The sequence below is a fragment of the Dermacentor variabilis genome, chromosome 7 (assembly GCF_050947875.1).
Source record: "Dermacentor variabilis isolate Ectoservices chromosome 7, ASM5094787v1, whole genome shotgun sequence".
Lineage (NCBI taxonomy): Eukaryota > Metazoa > Arthropoda > Arachnida > Ixodida > Ixodidae > Dermacentor > Dermacentor variabilis.
The window spans coordinates 137,650,122-137,656,222 of record NC_134574.1 but is presented as its reverse complement, the minus strand read 5'-3'; the positions used below and the strand labels follow the sequence as shown (position 1 = coordinate 137,656,222).

Below are 6,101 nucleotides of genomic sequence, written 5' to 3'. Positions count from 1 at the left end.
TTACGTTGTACTATAGAAGGAGTAAAGTTGTGGGGAAGAGTGAAAAAGCGTTACTGTGAAACCTGCGTGGCTTTCCTTTGTAGCTTCGTGGATGGTTGATAATTTTTTTTTTACCTTTCATGAAACGGTTCTTCACCTCGTTGTTAACAGTGGTTTGAACAAGGATTGTCGAATGTAGCCAACGTTTCGACAAGCTGGCAACCGTTTTGTCTAAGAGGACGAAGTCAACCCCCCTTGTCTCGATCAAACTTTGGTTCGAGCAAGTTGGGTCATTATGTAAGTACATGCGGGGTGGCTCGCGAAAAAAAAAAAGGACAAATAAGGGATACGTACGTGAAACGCGACAGGTGTGTCCCTCCATTGGGTTTTCAAACGTTTACTCCGGCGACACTCCTCGCTCGACCCCTGTTCATCCCTTCGAGCATCCATCTTCCTGTCAACTTCGGTATTGTGCGGATTCCTCCACCTAGCATATATTCGCGGAACTCATTTCCCACGGTCATAATCGTCATCGGCTCATTTCATGTCCATTGCGAGACAGAGGCATCCGCCAGAGATTACTAATTACCTCAGTCATGCAACAGCTCTCTTCCTGTACAAGCATGGTTTCTTCTAATGGAAACTTCGTTATATCGAAGCGGGTTGTAGCGAAATATGGAATATAATTACGTGACTGAAATTCTCCTTGAAATCCTAGTAGATATTCATAGTGCACCATGTACTGTAATGGATATAATGAAGTAGTGGATATACCGAAGTAATTCTAGCTCTCCTTTCAACTTCGTTATAACGAGGTTTTACTACATATGGTCGTCATCCAAAGCAAATTGAGCTTCCTTGAAGCTGCTGCGTTAATAGAGAGCTTTAGGAAAGAGAGAGAGAGAGAGATGAGGTGCGAAAGGTTGGGAGGTTAACCGGAAGATTAACATCCAGTTTACTACCCTTCACAGAAGAAATGGTAAGCGGAGACAGAAAGTTAAAAAAAAATGAAAATCACAGAGAATAGAGATAGAAAATGAACGTATGCACACGCACACACATGAAAAAGAATGCGGCAGTGTCAGAGTAGTTCAACTAGGTCGCATCAACGTAGGAACGTTAGTGGTGCTTTCAGCAGGCTTTAGATTATGGAACGCAAGCGGCTTGGTTTCCGGTTGCGCAGGCAAGTCACTTAGGTAAGACTTTTTGGCCTTGTTGGCGCAGGTTCGTCTTAAAGGAAATGGCACAAAAGAAGACAACGCACAAGACCACGAGACAGGGCGGGTGCCTCCTGTCGTCTGTCTTGGCAGCTGTCCGGTCTTCCAATCTCAAGTGTTTCCTTTCCTTCTCGTGCCATTTCCTCGAAGCCACTCGGCTCCCAGCAAAGCCCGAGTAGCTTTCTTGCGTGCACAAGCCGCGTGCATTCTCTTTTTTCTAAAACTCTCTATTTAATTCTACATTATTTCGATAAGCTAGTCGGCACTAGCGCGTTGTTCCTCCTCATGTTTCCTGGTCTCCCTGTTGTCGAGGCATCCTCTGGTCCTCTCCAGTATCTTCCCGCCGTTTCCATCTCCCTGCACCGCACGGAACAGGAGCGCTATACGGGGCATTCACGTGACGTCACACACGCGACATGCCGAATATAAGCGAATATAAGCGAATCGAGGTGACGCGTAGCTTTTCGTCCTATTGGCCGGGCAACCACACGGCCGCCTCCTCGATCACTGCCGGGGCAATACGGGCATTCCGAGCACTGTCGAATTTCGCCACGCCGTCGGTACCGTCATCTGATTGGCTCACAGGGCTGCCGTGCCCTCTCTGATTGGCTCGAAGCGCCAACGTGGCAGAATTCGGGTTACCATGCAGTCTCGCCCGAATCTGCTGAGACACGCGCAACGCGCGAAGCGGCACTTTCACGCGTTCGCCTTGACGTCATCGCGCGTTCCGCCGACGTCACGGAGCAGGACTCCGCACCTCCGCGACGTCGATCGCTCAGTTTCGCGAGCTTCTCTTCCCCTTCACGTGTGTTGCCTTTGTCTTTCGTTAATTATTTTTTTTCTCTTTATTTCTGGAATTCGGAAACGAAACGCGGTTCCTGCATGTACGGCATAGTCACCGCGAGTACAACGACGCACTCGCCCTTCCTTCCAGCACAACTTCTCGAGGTTGCGCGTCGTCTTTAATCTTTTGTGCATCGCGTGCGAGGAAACGGAAACTGAATATGGGACAGGTGGGGGCTGCCAATGTCGAGGTTAAGGGAAAAGGAAACCTGCCGCGGTGCTATTGGTGGTTGGGGAGAAGGAGGAGGCAGGCCAGCAGTCGGTGCACCGCAGTCGACTTGCAAACGAGCTTGCTTATCGCAGCGCCGTCACCCGCGGTGTCGTTCTTTGACACGGCGCAACGCGTCGTGGGAGGTCCGTAATGACTCTACTGCGTGCCGCCCCCCCCCCCACCATAGCGCCCTCTTTCCCTCCACGCTTCTGACGCACAGCAGTCACACCGTGTCCATGCCCCGCCCCCCCCCCCCCCCCCTTCTTACCCCACCTCTCTGAGGCCCTGCTTGGTGGTTTACACCGCACGCCGTCCTTACACGAATAAAAAGAAGCGCAGTGCACTTTTTTTTTTCGCCGTACCTTCAATTCTTTCTCTTTAGTTTTTTTTTTTATTTCTCTCTCTCTCTCTCTCTTTCTCTTACCTGTACGAGTCGAGAAGCGGCGAAACAAAAAAAAAATAACACGATTGAGAGCAAGTCCCACCTGGCGCAGGAACCCCGCCGTTTCCGGACTCAAAGTACTTCCGAGGAAGAACCTTGTGACCCGACACCCCTTTTTCACCTCTTCCTCTACACTCTTTCCTTTACGATATTTCTTGCGTCATAACTTTTTTTTCCCTTTTCTTCTAAGTTAAAACGTGTATCGGCCAGCCGAGCACACGGGCCCCCTATTAGAAGGAGCGCTTGAAGAAACGACAGGGAATAAAAAAAAGGAAAGAAAGAATGTCCGAGATGAACGCTGAATGGACCATTTTGCGGGGACCGCACAGGGTATGGACACGTGTACGACTCGCCCACTCAGTCACTCCCGCTATGGTGTCTATGAACCACATCATCCGGACTACAGTCCGCGGACTTTAACCATTTAAAAGGCGAAACTTCGCGTGGAGCGGGCTAAGGTTGCCGACTATACACGATTCAAATTTCTAAGGTCGTAGGCAAGTTTCAAAAGTAATAATACTCCACTGCGAAGTAGTAATGCCTCAGCTGGACAATATTGTGTCACATTCTGTCTTGCACTGTTGAACGCGGTATCGCTTAGAGTAAAAGGTCGAAGTTCGAATCCCCGCGGGGCGCTGCAGTGTCACTTCATTTCATAACAAAATTATGGCGTTGCACTTCGGGATTCTAACCACGAACACTGCCGGCTGTGACATCAAAACGACTGCGAGAATTAGTTCGTGAAAGGTATCGTTGTAAAAAACGAAAAACAAATTTTAAAAAACGGGGCTTAATAATATTTGGGGTTTTACGTGCCAAAACCACTTTCTGATTATGAGGCACGCCGTGGTGGAGGACTCCGGAAATTTTGACCACCTGGGGATCTTTAACGTGCACCTAAATCTAAGCACACGGGTGTTTTCGCATTTCGCCCCCATCGAAATGCGGCCGCCGTGGCCGGGATTCGATCCCGCGACCTCGTGCTCAGCAGCCCAACACCATAGCCACTGAGCAACCACGGCGGGTCAAAAAAAAAGAAAAACGGGGCTTGACGGCGCCTGGAACTTTCTGCCGTGCTAAATCACGTAGTGAAATCAGCAATGAAAGTTTGATATAATGCGGTCTAATATCGAGGGCTCGCGTTCTGAGCACCTAACATTTCTCACCAATATTACAATTGCAAAATTACAGTGTATGTACAACTGCAAACAATGACAAAAGTATTTTCAGCCGAAACCGCTGTATTTATTGCTCGCAGGAGCGAGTGCGGACTAAGGAGGAACTGTTCATTTTACTTGCACATTTGCCCCTGCGGACTAAATTTATTACTTTATTTAACTTATTCATTCACTGTTTAATTTCATTCAGACAATCACAAGGTTTGGCCTCAAGGCGCAAGGCAAGAAAGAGGACATAATCCTCCCAACTGAGGAATTCACCTTGCTGGTGCAGCCGAACTAAACAGAAAAGCATCATGAGTAATAAAACACCTTGCCAGCACATCAAATTACAAACATGCCTTATTATAGTCACATGAGAAAGCAGTTCGTACAATAATACATTGACAAAATCGTCAATAACATTGAACAGTAAAAAATGGAGGTAAAAGCAAACTCATCAGAATTCCCTAAACACTTTGCAATTAGAAGAAAACGTGTTTTGTGTAAGACCTCTAAGCGCGCCATATAGTTTAGCGATTTCCATTAAGCTCGGCCAGCATTGACAGGGTACATATGTCGCATGAACCCAAGATGCACACTGGTTGCGGAGTATGACCCGGAAAATGCGGTATATACCCCCTTCCATTTTTCCAGGCTCCGCGTCATGACTCCGCGTTTGCGTTCCAGACTCCGCGTTTGCAGCGCGTAGGTACTGAACAGAAGCGGAGGCGCGCTGCCATTGAATTCCAGTGTTTTACATGAATCCGAGCAGTGCGCGTTAGCGCCGGAGTGCAGCTGCAGCTATTGTGCAACGACGATGAGGCTGCATGGTTGTGTGTGCGTGAGTGTGTGTGTGTGTGTGTGTGTGTGTGTGTGTGTGTGTGTGTGTGTGTGTGTGTGTGTGTGTGTGTGTGTGTGTGTGTGTGTGTGTGTGTGTGTGTGTGTGTGTGTGTGTGTGTGTGTGTGTGTGTGTGTGTGTGTGTGTGTGTGTTTGTGCTAGTGCGTGTGCTCGTGTGCTCGTGTGCATGCGTGCTTCTCTCTCCTGAAACGTGGCTTTGAAGATTGCACTCTCGCACTTGATGACGTAGTCTCATTCCGCTTTGGTTCTAGCTATAAGCGACACATTTTTGAAAATATTTACCTCTTATCCGAGTGGAACGGGGTTCCAAAAAATAAAAAAGGAATCTCGCAAGAATATGTGAAACGAAGTTCCATATCTGCGATTTCTTACGATTTCTTACGTTTCATAGGGCTTACAGCACGTTTCACGGGACTACTGCGGTCGCCACTCGTCACAGAGACGATCTCTGAAGGTCGCACAGCGATTGCAGCAGGACTCGAGCTTATGGAACTGCGAGGCACTCTCGGCAAGTGGGCAAGCATCGCCCGCGCCCTGCGCACTACGAAAGTGCGCTGCTGGGTCTTCTGAGGTCTACACCCTAAAATAATTTGCACCCTTAAACGTGACTGAGGGTGTAAATCGGTCTATAGCTCACATCCTTACGCCCTTTTGCGTGTAACGATGTCCTTTACACGTTTCCACTCACACCGTTACACCTTCGTGCCTGTAAGGGTGCCAGCTGTAGACCGATTTACACCCTCGTTCACTTTTAAGGGTGTGAATTGTTTTACTGTGTACGGGCCCTAGCGAAACTTTGGGGTTAGCTTTACCGCGTATGTGTATACATACATCTGTGGGTGTACGTGCTACTGTTGTGTTCACGTGAGATGCGTGGTGGATATCCCCTTCAGGCGCCAATTAAATTTGTCGGCTGAATTTTTCTTTTCTTTAGTTTCCCCACGTTTTTTCGCATCTTCAGAATCACGAAAAGCATATGCTAGTGCAGAACAGCTTAGGAATCTTCTATTCTTCGGCGAATGTTTTGTCTAGTCTACGGAATGTGATCTGTACGCGAGAATTCTCTATACAAGAACGTCAGATGCGAGAGCATCGACTATTTCAAGCCTAGAATGCTTGGAAAGCACTTATCCAGTGTCTCGAAACATGCGCCTCTGCTTAAACATGATGAATAACTGTAAACGTGGTGAACTCCCTACGTGGCAACGTACTCTGTAAGTTCCCACCTTATGGACATGTCCACATCGTCTGCAGCTGAAATTCTGATTGGCTGAGAAGGAGACACACTGCTTGAGCCAATCAGCACTTCAGCAGCAGACAAAACGGAGGAGTCCACTAGGTGGTAACTTGCAGAGTAACCTCCGTACCCCCTGCCGTAGCGTGCCAGGCA

General features: G+C 48.3%; 1 protein-coding gene across 1 annotated transcript in view; it reads left to right on the top strand.

Annotated features, from left to right (window-relative positions):
- Nucleotides 1–6,101, top strand: part of eag (potassium voltage-gated channel protein ether a go-go) — a 157,581-nt gene that overhangs the window by 113,260 nt on the left and 38,220 nt on the right. The gene's annotated exons all lie outside the window — the stretch shown is intronic.